This window comes from Scardinius erythrophthalmus, assembly GCF_964197995.2.
Source record: "Scardinius erythrophthalmus genome assembly, chromosome: 21".
NCBI classification, from domain to species: Eukaryota; Metazoa; Chordata; class Actinopteri; order Cypriniformes; family Leuciscidae; genus Scardinius; species Scardinius erythrophthalmus.
In genome coordinates, this window is record NC_138241.1 from 5,853,199 (window position 1) to 5,869,054 (window position 15,856).

The following is a 15,856-nucleotide window of genomic DNA, read 5'->3' on the forward strand; positions in this document are numbered from 1 at the left end:
GTTTCTCATTTAAACTCTTAAAAGATTAAAGAGAACAGATTTTAATCGAAAAATCGGTTTAGAATTTGGCCCGTTCCGACGGTTTGACTGCTCTAAAAAAGAACGTTCCAAATCACTTCCGAGTGAATAGTAATATAATTGGACTGCTAATGCCTACGTTATAATGAACATTTACCAGAAAATAAGTGACTAAGCTTACAAGCAAGATAAACTTACTGTCGCCTTCAGATCCTCTTCAGGACCGTTGCAATTTAAATAGTCATCGCGAGAACTGTTGTTTACTAAAATAACCTTACAGAATGCCACACTATGCATATAAGAGTAAGTTGAAAAAAAAAGTGTTTCCTTCACAGTTTGTGCCGTTTAAAAATAAACGGCATAGACTGCGAAGGAAACCGTTTCCCCTCGCTGTTTAAGCTACGTCAGTATTCACGTAGCTTAGTTAGTCAAATTAGTCTTGTAACTACTGTGCACCATGACATGGTTTAATTGTGGTCCCAGAGGAGTCGACCTCTCTGTACTTTGTGGTTAACGGTGGGAATTTCGTGAACTGTGGCACCAGGGGGCTCTTGACTAATTCTTTAAAACCTCTTGTACCCATTTCCTGCTGTCAACTTTATAAAGTTGTTAATGAGGTTTATATATTTGCACAGACTGTGCTCTTTTTCTCGTTTAATCTGTTTTATAAATGTTTTATAGAGAGCCTTGGCCTTTATTGCAAATAAAATTACGCTAAATATCCATTTAAAGTGATCAAAGGATGATAAAAAATCTATCTATCTATCTATCGACCCATGTTTTTCTACGGAGGGCCCCCTTTTATTGCTCAATGTTCCTTTTATTCCTCGATGCAGAGGCAGTTCTGTCAGCGTAGACTGATTTTCATTGTTCATTTGTAGTGTAATTCTCCTGCCTATTTAACAAATGCAATTTCATTTCTTTTACTATATGGAATTTCACTGCCAATTGAAAATTTGTGAAAGGAAATGTTGTCAAAACAAAGCAAATGTAATTTCAGATCATGATGTGCTTGCAGTAATTTAAAACCTCTTGAGCAAACCTAAAGTGAAATTACATTTATAAAACTCCATCATTACACACATTACTGACTCATTACTCATCATTACTTACTTATTACAGTGTGAGGGAGAGAGAGTCGTCATATTTCTGACACCCTTGAGCGCTACCACCCTCCCTTGCACAAGTTAGGTTGGTTGGAAGGTTTATAATTGCTGACACACACCATTCCAAATAACGGTTATTTGCCAGTGAATCATCTGCGCCGAACATGGCATTTCAGTGTTGACGTAGTCCCTTGGCATCCGCAGTTAAATACCCGAGGATCCTGTTCATCTGCACATCGCAGTGGAATGACGTAAGCCTAACGACTCCTCTGTGACGTCAGTGCAAAATGACTTCTGTTGAAAAATATTCTCATTTGTCAATATAGACACTATTATAAATACACCAAAAAGTGCATATTATACACTATCCTGTTAAACTTGCTTTTCGGACATCATCATATACCCCTTGGGCGGGCCTGCGGCCTGGCTTTACGCTCTGTGCTTTGTGAATTGCAGCAATTTAACAGTCGCTTTCTTGTTTGCTTCTTGCCACTCACATTTACAGCCTCTCCCTCTGGTCGAAACTAGCTTTTAGTGATGTTCGCCTGTAACATTAGCCATGTAATCAGCACTATGTGGCTGATCTTTCCTGCCAACATGAATAATATTATGCGTTTCAATTGCGAAGTACAGTATGACTCACGTCATGAGTTTTCACAGCTTTTTACACAGAGAGTTGGTGAGAATCTGGCGTAGAGATGTGTCATGCTGTTTAATGCGATCTTTTTCAGTAATATGCCAGTTAGAGGAGTTTCCTCCACCACGTATTATGGGTTTGTCACAGTCTAGGTTGTGCAAATCTGAATTAATAACACTGTCAAGGGAGCACAAACTCAGTCAGACTGAGACAGCGAGTTAGTCTTGTGCTCATGAGAGTCGGTTTCACTTCCACTATTGAACCATTGCAGAACTGATCCCTGACCTTAGATAAACAGGACATACTGCTCAGATCTGCACGTCAAGATGCATGCATGCATACCTCTGATCAGCTGCCTCTTAGAAAACGAATTACAATTGGTGATTATCAGAATAGAAAATGTGTTTCTGGATCCGCTGAGAAACGTATGTCCTGTTGTCGCGCTACAGCACTGCAACATATGGGCTGCGCTCTTCAACACACTTAATCTCAGATGCTTTGCCGCTATAGTGGAACCATCACCAAAGCAACCCTAAATCACGGGCTTTTGCTGAGCTCAGCTCTATCCTGTCCTAGAACGTAAATTACGGTCTACAGCTCATGCTGGACCACTGCATTGATCATACATGAACGTTTTCTGCACGGCTCTTGGAGAATGAAAATGGAGAAATGAATTGAGAGTGTTGAAAATCAGTGGCAGCATTGATAATCGAGGCAAGCGATCACTCAGAAGCTGCGTGAGATCGCATGTGTGATATTCCCCATGGGGGTGTTGTAATATGCAACAAATCTGGCTCTGTTTGGATGAGAGTGCGTGAATGTGTGTGTTTGTGTCGGCTTGCATCCATCTCATAATGTGCATTCATTTTACACTTTTGTTTGTAATATCACACGATCGGGTACAAGCGGTAGCTTGGGAGCACTTTAGATTTAGGCAATTGCTGACATTATTACTGTGAGAGCACTGTTAATTTTTGTAAATTACTCTAATGTAATCTACCGAAACTAGACGAACTGTTATATCCTCCCATAAATTACTATTATAATCTTAGTTTTTTCTTGAACATTTGGTGCTAGTTTAGTAGTTATAGATCCAGGCCGGAGAAATTTTCAGTTTCCAAAGGTCATAAGTTCACATTTAATCAGAAGGCACCGCATACTGAAGACTGTCTGGGATCCTGTGGTGTTATTGTGGCCTAGAGCACTTCACTAACTCTGGGTTGCTCTGAGGAGATTGTCTTGGACTTGGTCATTTTAGACACTTTAGATGAGAAAGCTGTTTGAATGACAGATAACATTTTAAAACTGTAAATCTATTAACAATATTATTACATTAATCAAATTAAGTGCAGTTTATCACATATATTTGCTTAGAAAATCCCCCAATTGAACAATTGCATGATAGGAAAATCCCTTAAAACACGGAATCACATGCGGGTCAGAGGGCAGGATTTACTGTGTTTTTTTAATCACATTAAAAAAAAAATCAGGAATCCACCACCCCAATTTCACCTCTATCTCTACTGACTGTTTTGTATTAAATATTAAAATATGTATTAATTTAGTAATCCAAGGGGAATTTAGAGCGTGTGCTGAAGCCAAATATGTATTTTAAATTAAAATGTGAACTTGTGAACTATACATTTTGAGCAATAATAGCTTAATAGTGATTGGGGACATTGTTTAATCCTAATTCAAAATCCCCAATGATTTTGCCATGATTTGAACTCCCAGCTTTTTTGTGAAATATATATATATAGTTACAAAATTGCATGACATTTCCAATGGAAACTTTTCAAATATTCGGGGTTCTCAGAAAGGGAAGTAGGAGGTTGGGCAAACTTGTATGTATGTGTATATATTTCCACAGTTATTAACTAGGGCTGCACGATATTGAAGAAAAATGCGATATGCGATAACCTCAATAATAATAAAATAATATTATATATATATATATATAATATTATTTATTATTATTGGGGGGGTTTTTGCATTCCCATTTGCTCCAAAAGAAAAAGAAAAAAAATATAGTGTATATATAGCGTTTATGACTTTTCCAAAAGAGGAAAAAAATGAATATTGAGGAATTGATTGAGGCGGTCAGAAGAGAGATAGATGTCAAATCACTCCTTTAGCCATTGTATTACACAGCAACTAGCTTTCTGAAATTTAATGCCAAGGTAATACAACCCAAAGTATAATAACATTACTAGATTTACAATGTTAATAACTGTGGAAATGCGTCATCACAGTCTGTGAAAAGGGTCCACTGGCCAAAACCACAGCCTAAAACCACTTTAACAAGTGCAAGCGATGCACCGGAGTATTTGATGCAACTTATGTGAAGTCCCTTGCCATAGTCAATGTTGTAGAGAGATGTTTCTCCCCGCTCTGAAGAGCAGTGTGGCCTTTAGATATGAGACGTGCGACCGGCCCTGGCATGTCACCTGTGAGCGATGCATGTGCGTGAAGCAGACGGGATGCTCACAGTCTAATGCGTAAACCCCTGCCCCCGTTAGTGCAGATGAATGCCCTCAATGGGCAACAGGAGCAGTCAGCCATGCTAGGCCCTGCACTCCACACTGTAATAAAGGTGATGAATTTAATCAGGGGAGCAGCCGCTGCCGTCAGTACAAGGCCCATAAGGCAAAGTTGTGCAGCTGACATCCATAGAGAATGGAGTTAGTTACTGTTTGAATAGAGACGGTAATAGAAACAGAGATGTATGAGGGCCTGTAAGGCACTCTAATGCTCAGTGGTCATTCATGGTTTGTACACCAAATTGTTCTTTTATGGTGTCGTAAAAGGTTTCTAAATAACTGACTGCTGCAATGTAGTAACTGGACGTACATAATATTTAGTATTCGAGGCACTCAAATTCGATGTTCAGACATTCTGAATTGAATGTAAGATGTTCTTTAGTCTTAGGAAGCCGAGCCTCAGACGGCATGGCAATGGACCACCCACAGACACTGCCAGTCTGATGCATATTGCACACAGAAATGGGAAGAGCTGGCTGAAATCGGATTGGCTGTAGTCTGGGTGTATCAGTCTGCCTGGAAACAAAGTCATTTTTTCCAACTACCAACATGGAACTATTTACTTGATTCGGCCAAAAATTCCAGTTTAGTTGCGTCAAATCTTTGAAAGATATTAGATGTCCTCAAACGATACTTTTATTCAGCGAGAATGCAAAGGATTTTTATTTCAAATAAATGCTTCTAAACTTTCTATTGAGAATCCTGAATAAAATGTATTATGGTTTCCACAAAAATATGAAGCAGCAGAACAGTTTTCAACATTAATAATAAGATATGTTTCTTGAACAGCGAGATCTTATAGATCTGTTTTTGATTTGATGCCACTAAACTGGACATTTTTGGCCTATCAAATAATTAGTTCTTTGTAAACATGATAATGTGACTCTGGAGACTGGAGTAATAATGCTGAAAATTCAGATTTGACATTTCAAAGTTTCATGACATTTGAGTTCTTTCAAAAACATTTAAAAATATTACCCTAACTCTTGAATCTTAGTATGTCTGTGATGATATCAGTATCTTATCAATTTGGATGGATGGATGTTTTTTTTTTTTTTAAGTCTTTCACATTTCTGATCATTTCTTTGATGTTTTCTCTATACACAGTCGCTAAACCAAAACACTGCTGTGCGTTATTTTTATTTTTATTTTTTTTAAAACCTACCCCTAAATGGCATGTAAACACAAAATGAATGTGATTGTTCAGTCAGACTGACCTTTACTACCTAAGTAGCTTCAAACTGAATGTACAGATAGTCAAAGACAATAATGTATAACTATTGGACAAGCTTTAGTTAAAAGAAAAAAAGGCATCACTTTAATTTATGGTCAATATCTCACTATTATCTTGTTGTTTATTAGCATGCATATTACTAGGATATTGGCTGTTTATCAGTACTTATAAAGCACATATTAATAATGCCTTATTCTGCATGATCATATTCTACATCCCTACCCAATACCTTAACTTAACAACTACCTTACTAAATATTAACAAGCAGTCATTAGGAGTTTATTTGGGCAAAAGTTGTAGTTAATAGTTAGTTAATAGTAACAATTGGACTCTAAACTAAAGTGTGACCGAAAAAAAAAAAAGTTAGTTGCCAATAAGTTAACAAGATGGATCTAATCTTCCCACTCATCAAGAGCTTGTTTGTTCTGTTACCCAAATCTCAGAAGCCTCATTGACAAATTATTACTTATAATTATTACTTAGTTAACCAGGGAAACAGGGCTGTTACGTAACAGCTGGTTTATCACTAGCCAGACAGCACAAGCACACTAACAGCGGTCATTAATCTCTCACACAAATTCACATCTAAAAACACAATCTGACATGTGCTGCTAATCACTCTCGGAGGACCGATTATAATGACTTTGCCTTCTAAAACTTCAATACAAGGCGGTTTACTTTCAGAAAAAGCTCTTTCTTGAAAGCTCCTTAAAGGTCCCATGAGGACTGGAGAAGCCCATGCTCCACTGACAATTAGTCTAAGTGGCCACATTCATCACCTAATTGGAGCAATTAATTAATCCTGAGGATTTTTACTGGGGTCAAAGTCAATTTATCCAGAATTAACTTCTTTAGGACTCTGTCTTTATTTGTAAAGTAGCTGTCCTTTCTGGGATACTTTACAATTCCTCTCACTTTGTGGCATTAGCGGAAGAGGAAATGAGCTGTGCGCTCATTAGACACTAGAGACGGACAGACGCTATGGGACATGGTATTACTTATCCCATTCAATGTATTTCACACTGAATGCTTAAGTATGATACATTTAGTGAAAAGATCTAAATATATCATATTTTATTGTGTTATTTTAAAACATTATTTTAAATTCTGTCATTATTTACTCTTTATTTTGTTCTAAACTTTATGATTTTTTTGTAAGGAACACCATGCTGCTCTTTTCTATTAACTGAAAGCATGAATGTTATACAGTTTTGGTTCTCAAATGTTTTCTTTCGAACATCTTTTCTTAAGCATAAAATGACACAGATGGCTCCGGTGTTGTCTATTTGTCTAATATCAAATTCAGTAGGTCAGCAGCTATTTACCTTGGCATTGAATTGCAACAAGTTCTCTTAAAGGGTACATAACATGCACAGTTTCACCTAATCTCATGTTAATTTTGAGTACCTATAGAGTAGTAGTGCATCTTTAATATCTCCAAAAAGTGTTTAGTTTTATTATATTTATTAAAGAAAAATACAGCTTTCCGATTCTCTCCGGAAAAAGCCGAGGTCCTGGAGGCGGAGCTATAGAGTCAAGCGGTAGTGCTTGATTTCCAGCAAAATACAGAAATCTGATCCAATTGTACTTACATGAATGGGGTCTTTTATCACTGGGACCGCTCCACGTTTTAATAGCAAACGATTTGCAAATCCAGCGTCGACCTGGGCCTTGTTAATAAAACATTCGTCACTGAAATGACCAGAACACACAACCGCACTTGGTACACTCCGTTGCTGCCCCGGAAAAACAAACTGCATCCACTGTTCCTGTAACACTGGGTTCTTTGGAAAGCTGAACACGGTAAGCTTTCCCTCACATCCATAAACACACTTTTTTGGAGACATTCTTGAACAAATCCTATGCAGCGCGGGCGCCGATGATTTCCTGTTGAAGCGCGTTGATGTGCGCGGTCTCGCTCTCCTCTAGTCGACGTGTGCGCGGGCGCGCTTTTCCGGGAGAAATGCTCATATAAGGAGTTCACCATTGTACCCCCCCTTTAAAAAAAAAAAAAACATTTTCATTCAGCATTTAGCTTTTTCTGGAAGACAAAATGTTCTTAACTTTTGAATTAATTATTTATTCTTAGTTAATATTTAGAAATGATGTGAAAAAATGAAAATACTAGATAAGAAGAATTTCATTCTTAAAAATGTGTTGTGAATTTTGCCCGTTTTTTGGGTTCACTGACTCAATGGTCAAGTCGCTAGTTAAAAATATTGATTATCAATAAATATATTTTTAGTATCAATAAAAAGATATATTTAAAATTGACTCAATATTTGCAATGTGTTTTATGGTTGTTACTAAACTAACGACGCAATACTATAATAGTCAAGTCAAATCCCCTTTATTTATATTGCGCTTTATACAACACAGGTAGTTTAAAAGCAGCTTTACATTGATAAAGAAAAAATTATGCATTTCGGCTGTTGTTCATCTGAAGTCAGTTCAGTGTTGATTCAAGTCTTCCTTTGTAAAGATCATCAATTATTAAATGAGTTCATTTCATCTATAAAGCAGTTCTGCAAATTATTATGTCATCGTCCAGCTCAGTTCAGGTCTCATTCAACATTTACAGCGAACAGCGTTTAACAAACAGTGTGTGATTATGATTCAGGCTGCATCACATGTCAGAATTCAGATCGGTAGCATTCAAATATTCATCCAGTTCCTTTAGTTTGTAGAGCGATTCATTACGCCGGTGTGGAGCCTGAAGCTTGCCATAGGGTCTGAGTGGAGGACCGGTCTGGTTCTTGTGGTCTTTGCTGAGGATCTGTGCCGATGGCTGTCGTGTCACGAGGGGGATTGACTAGTAGACACGGTCTCTGCTGCGTTTTGGTCGTGTCTAGATGCCCACAATACGTTGAGTATCCTGTGTGATTTACTATTTGTAAAGCACGCGGCATGTAGAGCGTTCTAATCCAGTCACTTATGAGCTTCCATCTCAGTTCTGTTTCTGCAAATTCATTTTGTTCCTTTCAGTGTCACTTTGATGGCCTCTACGTCCACTTTGTAACTGTTTACTACTTGATTACTAGGCTGTGAGTTTGCAGACAACAGCCGGAAGATATTCCTGGGGTGAGTTTCACTTCATCTTACATTCTGAGACAGTGTGCCAGTGACACTAAGTTTAGTCCAATTGTAGCTCTTCGCATCGCAGTGATATTTTGAGATGCTCTGAGGTGATTGTGCATTGAGCAGACTGAACTAAGATTTATAAGGTTGGCATCAGAGCAAAGGTCATGCTGTTTCAGGGAGACATGCTTTCCTTCTGAGAATCTGAACATCATCATTTCCTGTCACAAGATAACTTTTTAGGGGTCATTAGAGCAGAAGTGAAGAACACGCACAGAAAGACTGTCATCTGACAGTACTTGATGTACCAGAGCACAGGGGTCACGGGGTCATCGTGTCATATGCCCCAGTTCTCCTCGCTCAAGAGCAGCACCAGTTCATTTGAAGGAGAAATCAATCACATGACAAACCCCCTTTCCATTTCGGCTTCCATCAGTTACTCTATATGTCATTGGGGATTATTATGGCCGGCTTCCTGGGATGCCATCATTATTAGTGAATACATCAGCGTTGAGCTTTATAATGCATTCACATCCCTCATTTTAAAAGCACTCTGTGTAATTGAAACGGTTTCTCACAGACTGCTGACTAAGTCTTGGGCTCTCCGGGAGACGGGGCGAGAGGGGAATGCGAATAGAATCTACCTACACGGACAGAGTCGTATTGATTTCAAAGTAAGAGGGTGAATGAAAAGGCAACATCTGAGCTCGTTTATGTCAATAGATTTTGGTCTCCTGTCGTTCCTTATCCTTGCCTGTTGCCTCGGAGAGCGAAATCCTATAACCTGAAATAATTCATATTCCAGCGAGATGGTGCGTGAGAGCTAATGTGTAAATCAAAAAGTGTTTTTTTTTTCTGGTTATTTAACTTTACCTGTATTTAAATGCAGTGTTTGTCGCTATTAGGAGTGCTTGCTGTGTTTGTGGACCGCATTGTTATCTTATAGCTTATGTGCCAGGACATCTATAGTACCTGTAGGAAGTGGCATACCAGTGTTATTGTAGTATCATTGAGATACTATTATAGTTTTTATTCATATTTTGAATTTAGTTTTATTTGTATATTTTAATTTTAGTTAAAGTTTTAGTAATGTAGTAATGTTCTAAAAAAGAATAATCTTAGAATCAATTTAATTTTCTCTAAGCCTTTTTGGCATTTGCTTTCAATCAGCTAGAGATTTTTAGTGGATGGATGAAGTACGAGTGCAGTTCGTCAAATTAGTATTTTTTTTGTCTTAATTTTGTACAGGATATGGGTGGTTCTATCATTTAAAACCATGCGAGCAAACTTATTTTTGTGAAATGTTTTGTTTAAATATTGTGCATACAGAATGCTATCTAGCTTTAAATGAAATATCACTTGGATTTATGGTTTGTTATCTAATGTAGTAACATTTGGACATTTTTATGTGTGGTTTGAGTACAGTATCAAAGCCAGCCTGCTCTCTCGATTTTGCCTTTATTATTGGTTACTAAAAACCCATACTGGTCAATCATCAGTCGATACTGTCCTAAATATCAGATGTCTTGAGCAGAGCTGATCTGGTAAAAGTATCCAGTTATCTCTTTTAGCACCATGTCAGCATGTTGGTCTTGCTCAGGCCTCTGCTCTGCTGTTCTTGTCGTTGGGCTATTTTTTCAGTCTGCTCCAGATTCGAAGGTAACGCTTGGTCAGATTTGAGGACTGTTGCTGCTCGGGTAGCAAAAGGAGATTGATGTGTTTACCTTTCGTCAGCAGCACAAAGTTCAAGGTACGAGAGAGACGTTTAATTGAATCTAGCCTCTTCTGAATAATTTTCAAATGTTCTGGGCTAGGAACCAAGCATATGCCTTTTAAAGGACACGAAGGGACCATCTAAAGTGCCATCCATTAGACTCTTCTGTTTAATATAGATAAAGAGCAATTCAGGCCATCTGAGAAATTATCGATTCCCTTACTTACTTAGCATGATTTATCTCATACCCTTTGCACACCAAATGTGCATTTTAATCCTTTGTTAAAGGCTAATGGCTCTCGCAGGTTTTTATATAATGTCAGAACGCAGCCAAAAATTTCCCTGTTAATAGCATCGTCACACTAAAGCCGTAACTGACCTTGATTTGTTAGATCTGGCCTTGCTCATGTATACTGTAGATTTACAGTTTCATTGTAATGCATTTGTCATACCTCTCTAGGACTATAATCGTGTTTCACACTGAAAACTCAGTATGGACTTTTTGTAAAGGGTAAGATGTTGAAGCTAAAAAGTCATGTTTTCAGCATAAATGAGACCTTCCGTTCCAAGAGCATGTGATGTATGTGGCTGTTCATTTTCTTAAATTAACCTATTAACTCCTTACCGCCTCGTCCCGTGACAGCGCAACACAATTAGGTGCCAGCCAATCGGAGAGGCCAGAGCGGAGAAGGGATTTGCTCGGCTCTGTGCTTCACTTCATTTGCTAACTGAAATATGAACAACGCTGAGACTGTGTGTACCTGTCATCTGATGTTCCTCTCCCCTTGTCTATCTCTGAAAAGACAGTCGCGGTCACTAGCCTTGTTCTCATCTCAGTGCCTAGTGCTTTCAGCTCTTCATACAGATTGAATGTCTCAGTTGCACAAAATGATTGTGTTTTTTTGACAACTAGACTCAACACTTTGATTACTTCTCAAAAGCGTCTTGTGCTTTCTTCGTTTTTCAGTATTTTTAAGTAATTGATATTAAATGAGAAATGTCTTGATTAAGATTTAATGGACCAATTTGAATTGATCCATGTTTAGAGTGCTTAGTTAGTTATGTGGTGGAGTTATGAGATGCTATCAAATAGTTAAGAAAGTTGTGTGGTAGAGCTTCAAAATGCTATTGCAGGATTGAGCTGTGTATTTGTGTTTTGAGGATTTTTTGGTGTTATCGAACATTAGTTGTGTAATGTCATTTTGAAGCATTATAGAAGTATAGAGTTAGTTGTATAGTAAGTTTTCAGTAACTAGTTACGTGTTCAGTTCCAGTAGTTGTCTAGTAGAGTTTTGAATTGACAGGTTTGTTTTTTAAGTGTTATGAAAGGGTTGAGTAAGTTGTGTAGTGGAGTTTTGAGGTGTTATTTAAAGATTGACTAGCTGTGTAGTGGAGTTATTTTTAAGAGTTATCAAAGGGTTTAGTTAGTTATGCTGTGGAGTTTTTTGTTATTTTTTACAGGTTCAGTTGTCTAGTAGAGCTTTGAGGCATTGTTGAAGGGTTTAGTTAGTTGTGTATTGGAGTTTTGAGGTGTTATCGAAGGGTTTTTGTAAAGTTTTGTGACATTAATGAAGAATTAAGTTAGTTGTGTAGAAAAGGTTTTAGGCATTATTTAAAGATTGACAGCTGTGTTGTAGAGTTTTGAAGAGTTATCAAAGGGTTTAGTTAGTTATGCTGTGGAGTTTTTTAGTTGTTATTTACAGGTTCAGTTAGTTGTCTAGTAGAGCTTTGAGGCATTGTTAAACGGTTTAGTTAGTTGTGTATTGGAGTTTTGAGGTGTTATCGAAGGGTTGATGTAAAGCTTTGTGACATTAATGAAGAATTAAGTTAGTTGTGTAGAAAAGGTTTTAGGCATTATTTAAAGATTGACAGCTGTGTTGTAGAGTTTTGAAGAGTTATCAAATGGTTTAGTTTGTTGTGCTGTGTAGTTTTTTTAGTTGTTATTTACAGGTTCAGTTAGTTGTCTAGTAGAGTTTTGAGGCATTATTGAAGGGTTGAGATAATTGTGCAGTAGAGTTTAAGTTATTGTTTATGTTGAGTTAGTTGTATAGTGGAGTTTTGAGGCGTTGTTGAAGATTGAGTTGTGTAGTGGAGTTTTGAGGTGTTGTTAAAGGTTGAGTTAGTTGTGTAGTGGAGTTTTGAGGAGTTGTTGAAGATTGAGTTAGTTGTGTAGTGGAGTTTTGAGGTGTTGTTAAAGGTTGGGTTAGTTTTGTAGTGGAGTTTTGAGGAGTTGTTGAAGATTGAGTTAGTTGTGTAGTGGGGTTTTAAGGAGTTGTTGAAGATTGAGTTAGTTGTGTAGTGGGGTTTTAAAGAGTTGTTGAAGATTGAGTTAGTTGTGTAGTGGGGTTTTGAGGAGTTGTTAAAGGTTGAGTTAGTTGTGTAGTGGGGTTTTAAGGAGTTGTTGAAGATTGAGTTAGTTGTGTAGTGGGGTTTTGAGGAGTTGTTAAAGGTTGAGTTAGTTGTGTAGTGGAGTTTTGAGGAGTTGTTGAAGATTGAGTAAGTTGTGTAGTGGGGTTTTAAGGAGTTGTTGAAGATTGAGTTAGTTGTGTAGTGGGGTTTTAAGGAGTTGTTGAAGATTGAGTTAGTTGTGTAGTGGGGTTTTGAGGAGTTGTTAAAGGTTGAGTTAGTTGTGTAGTGGGGTTTTAAGGAGTTGTTGAAGATTGAGTTAGTTGTGTAGTGGGGTTTTGAGGAGTTGTTAAAGGTTGAGTTAGTTGTATAGTGGAGTTTTGAGGCGTTGTTGAAGATTGAGTTGTGTAGTGGAGTTTTGAGGTGTTGTTAAAGGTTGGGTTAGTTTTGTAGTGGAGTTTTGAGGAGTTGTTGAAGATTGAGTTAGTTATGTAGTGGGGTTTTAAGGAGTTGTTGAAGATTGAGTTAGTTGTGTAGTGGTGTTTTAAGGAGTTGTTGAAGATTGAGTTAGTTGTGTAGTGGGGTTTTGAGGAGTTGTTAAAGGTTGAGTTAGTTGTGTAGTGGGGTTTTGAGGAGTTGTTGAAGATTGAGTTGTGTAGTGGGGTTTTGAGGAGTTGTTAAAGGTTGAGTTAGTTGTGTAGTGGAGTTTTGAGGAGTTGTTAAAGGTTGAGTTAGTTGTGTAGTGGAGTTTTGAGGAGTTGTTAAAGGTTGAGTTAGTTGTGTAGTGGAGTTTTGAGGAGTAGTTAAAGGTTTAGTTAGTTGTGTAGTGGAGTTTTAAGGCATTGTTGAAGATTGAGTTGTGTAGTGGAGTTTTGAGAAGTTGTTGAAGATTGAGTTAGTTGTGTAGTGGGGTTTTGAGGAGTTGTTAAAGGTTGAGTTAGCTGTCTAGTAGAGCTTGAAGACATTGTTAAAGGTTGAGTTAGTTGTGTAGTGGGGTTTTGAGGAGTTGTTGAAGATTGAGTTATATGTGTAGTGGGGTTTTGAGGAGTTGTTAAAGGTTGAGTTAGTTGTGTAGTGGAGTTTTGAGGAGGTGTTAAAGGTTGAGTTAGTTGTGTAGTGGAGTTTTGAGGAGGTGTTAAAGGTTGAGTTAGTTGTGTAGTGGGGTTTTGAGGAGTTGTTAAAGATTGAGTTAGTTGTGTAGTGGAGTTTTGAGGAGTTGTTAAAGGTTGAGTTAGTTGTGTAGTGGAGTTTTGAGGAGTTGTTGAAGATTGAGTTAGTTGTGCAGTGGGGTTTTGAGGAGTTGTTAAAGGTTGAGTTAGTTGTGTAGTGGAGTTTTGAGGAGTTGTTAAAGGTTGAGTTAGTTGTGTAGTGGAGTTTTGAGGAGTTGTTGAAGATTGAGTTAGTTGTGTAGTGGAGTTTTGAGGAGTTGTTAAAGGTTGAGTTAGTTGTGTAGTGGAGTTTTGAGAAGTTGTTGAAGATTGAGTTAGTTGTGTAGTGGAGTTTTAAGGCGTTGTTAAAGGTTGAGTTAGTTGTCTAGTAGAGCTTGAAGACATTGTTAAAGGTTGAGTTAGTTGTGTAGTGGGGTTTTGAGGAGGTGTTAAAGGTTGAGTTAGTTGTGTAGTGGGGTTTTAAGGAGTTGTTGAAGATTGAGTTAGTTGTGTAGTGGGGTTTTGAGGAGTTGTTAAAGATTGAGTTAGTTGTGTAGTGGGGTTTTGAGGAGTTGTTAAAGGTTGAGTTAGTTGTGTAGTGGAGTTTTGAGGAGTTGTTAAAGGTTGAGTTAGTTGTGTAGTGGAGTTTTGAGGAGTTGTTAAAGGTTGAGTTAGTTGTGTAGTGGAGTTTTGAGGAGTAGTTAAAGGTTTAGTTAGTTGTGTAGTGGAGTTTTAAGGCATTGTTGAAGATTGAGTTGTGTAGTGGAGTTTTGAGAAGTTGTTGAAGATTGAGTTAGTTGTGTAGTGGGGTTTTGAGGAGTTGTTAAAGGTTGAGTTAGCTGTCTAGTAGAGCTTGAAGACATTGTTAAAGGTTGAGTTAGTTGTGTAGTGGGGTTTTGAGGAGTTGTTGAAGATTGAGTTATATGTGTAGTGGGGTTTTGAGGAGTTGTTAAAGGTTGAGTTAGTTGTGTAGTGGAGTTTTGAGGAGGTGTTAAAGGTTGAGTTAGTTGTGTAGTGGAGTTTTGAGGAGGTGTTAAAGGTTGAGTTAGTTGTGTAGTGGGGTTTTGAGGAGTTGTTAAAGATTGAGTTAGTTGTGTAGTGGAGTTTTGAGGAGTTGTTAAAGGTTGAGTTAGTTGTGTAGTGGAGTTTTGAGGAGTTGTTGAAGATTGAGTTAGTTGTGCAGTGGGGTTTTGAGGAGTTGTTAAAGGTTGAGTTAGTTGTGTAGTGGAGTTTTGAGGAGTTGTTAAAGGTTGAGTTAGTTGTGTAGTGGAGTTTTGAGGAGTTGTTGAAGATTGAGTTAGTTGTGTAGTGGAGTTTTGAGGAGTTGTTAAAGGTTGAGTTAGTTGTGTAGTGGAGTTTTGAGAAGTTGTTGAAGATTGAGTTAGTTGTGTAGTGGAGTTTTAAGGCGTTGTTAAAGGTTGAGTTAGTTGTCTAGTAGAGCTTGAAGACATTGTTAAAGGTTGAGTTAGTTGTGTAGTGGGGTTTTGAGGAGTTGTTGAAGATTGAGTTAGTTGTGTAGTGGAGTTTTGAGGAGTTGTTAAAGGTTGAGTTAGTTGTGTAGATGAGTTTTGAGGAGTTGTTGAAGATTGAGTTAGCTGTCTAGTAGAGCTTGAAGACATTGTTAAAGGTTGAGTTAGTTGTGTAGTGGAGTTTTGAGGAGTTGTTGAAGATTGAGTTAGCTGTCTAGTAGAGCTTAAATACATTGTTAAAGGTTGAGTTAGTTGTGTTGTGGAGTTTTGAGGAGTTGTTGAAGATTGAGTTAGTTGTGTAGTGGAGTTTTGAGGAGTTGTTAAAGGTTGAGATAGTTGTGTAGTGGAGTTTTGAGGAGTTGTTGAAGATTGAGTTAGTTGTGTAGTGGGGTTTTAAGGAGTTGTTGAAGATTGAGTTAGTTGTGTAGTGGGGTTTTAAGGAGTTGTTGAAGATTGAGTTAGTTGTGTAGTGGGGTTTTAAAGAGTTGTTGAAGATTGAGTTAGTTGTGTAGTGGGGTTTTGAGGAGTTGTTAAAGGTTGAGTTAGTTGTGTAGTGGGGTTTTAAG

The 15,856-nt window shown here is 37.8% G+C and overlaps 1 protein-coding gene across 7 annotated transcripts in view; it reads left to right on the forward strand.

Annotated features, from left to right (window-relative positions):
• Positions 1-15,856, forward strand: part of qkib (QKI, KH domain containing, RNA binding b) — a 111,602-nt gene that overhangs the window by 1,182 nt on the left and 94,564 nt on the right. The window lies entirely within an intron of this gene.